Below are 1,604 nucleotides of genomic sequence, written 5' to 3'. Positions count from 1 at the left end.
TTTTCCTTAAATTTCTCTGGTTCATCTTTGTTAAGTTTTTATATGTTATTCTATATTTAGTAGTTTGAAAAATGTCAGGAAGATTTCTCGTCCCGTTTGTTCCAGGTCAGAACCTAAATTGGCTGGAGCAGTCTGACAGTGGGAAAAAATATTCAGGAATGAAGTTTATTTGGTAACATCAGCAGGGGAGGGAGACACTAGGCTATAAAGATAAGGAAAAAGTCTGGTATTTGGTTTTGGTTTGATCCTTGAGAATCAAGTATATTATAATGCTTATGAACTGAAACTAAGAAGCTAGTAAGGTATATAAATTTTTTCATTTATCTTTTGATTTAGTCGGGCATGCTGCCCTATATAGGATTATAATCAAGATTTTAAAAATTTAGTTTCCTTTTTTTTTGCAGGTGTATTACCAACCACAGAAAATAGACATGCAGCCGTCATATGTTCCGTCAAGTCATAAACGAGATAGATAGTGTATTTGTCATGCTCTGGATTGACTCTTGTCACTGATTCCCCTCTGCTGGAGCGGCCGATGTGAAGGATCATGGAGGGGGAAGAGACGCAAGAGGTTGACGACAATTCTTCCTCTGCTACCCAGCTGTCTCAAAGTAGTGGGGTCCCTTCCCTGCCCTCAGGCAACAAACTTGCTGAAATAAGCATCACCACAGACATCTCTGACTCCGAGACAGATGGCGAGGACAAGTGCTTGTATAGCAGCATGAAGCCTTTATTGTTCAAGAAGGCAGGTTTGCCCATTTTGGTTGATTTAGGCCATGATACTAGGGAGAGGTCTGATGCAGACATATCTGCTTGGTGCGGTGAACAACAGGATGCTGAGAAGTCAAGACATAGATCTCTTGCAAGTGTGGGAACTAAGCCTGTGAAGCTAAAGCCAAATGTAAATGAAGATAGAGTTGGCAGTAATGCTCCTCCACCAAAGGTTTCAAACACCACGGAAAACCTTTCAGATGGCCTTTCCTTGGATGATGTTAAGGTTACCCTTCAAGAAAATGGCAATCTTCTGAGTGACCGAGGATTCCTTAATGAACTTCTGAAGTCCATAGATGAGAAGATTGCTGAAGACATTCCCATGGAGAGTCAGAATCTCCATCAGGCAGTTCCTCCAACAAGAGATCCTGGGCCAGGCTTAAACTGGAATGCCCACTTGAACCTGCAAGCGCCAAAAGTGGGGAAGGAAGACCCTTACCTGGTGCCAGGATACGGGTCTCAAGAGAGGCCTGATCCCAGACAGAAGAGTCGTTCTAGTCACCGACCGACAGGAAGTGGAGAAGGGCATCATGGCCTTGACAGTAAATCAAAATTCACACCGACAAGTGATGAAAATGAGCAACACCTGAGCTCTGCAACTGAGCCCCCACCTTTAGATGGTATTCTCTCTCAGTTTGGCCTGAAACTAACATCCAGAGATTGGCAGAAGGTTCCAGAGAAGCATGTAAAGTTTGACAAGGTGCATTTTGAGGTTTCATCAGAATCTGGCAGTGATACAGACATGAGTAGAGGCAGAAGTGAAACAGAAGGCAAGGAAGATGGAGAGCAGCCACACTTGATGCAGTCCGCCAAAATTCTGAAGTGGGTATAGC

This window comes from Penaeus monodon, chromosome 20, assembly GCF_015228065.2.
Source record: "Penaeus monodon isolate SGIC_2016 chromosome 20, NSTDA_Pmon_1, whole genome shotgun sequence".
Classification (NCBI taxonomy): Eukaryota; Metazoa; Arthropoda; class Malacostraca; order Decapoda; family Penaeidae; genus Penaeus; species Penaeus monodon.
The sequence above is the reverse complement of the archived record's forward strand: the minus strand, read 5'-3'. Positions refer to the sequence as shown.